This window comes from Penaeus monodon, chromosome 32, assembly GCF_015228065.2.
Source record: "Penaeus monodon isolate SGIC_2016 chromosome 32, NSTDA_Pmon_1, whole genome shotgun sequence".
Classification (NCBI taxonomy): domain Eukaryota; kingdom Metazoa; phylum Arthropoda; class Malacostraca; order Decapoda; family Penaeidae; genus Penaeus; species Penaeus monodon.
Window position 1 is genome coordinate 4,335,915 of NC_051417.1, and position 259 is coordinate 4,336,173.

The window sequence follows — 259 nt, forward strand, 5'->3', positions numbered from 1 at the left end:
CGTCACCTTTGGGTAACAGACAATGTCATAAAAGTCTACGGTGGAAAACCCGCGTTATACTTACATATATTTATGCTACTGTAGCGAGGACGACAAAAGAAACCTGCCATGAATTTTAATGAATTCAGGAATGACGGTGACGAACCCCCCTATTCGAAACTGGGATCAACGAGAACAAGCAGCAACACAGAATCGTGATACGGTTACAAATGGGACACTTATTTCGACGTTGTGTGCATGTCGGGGGCGGGAGCGAGGC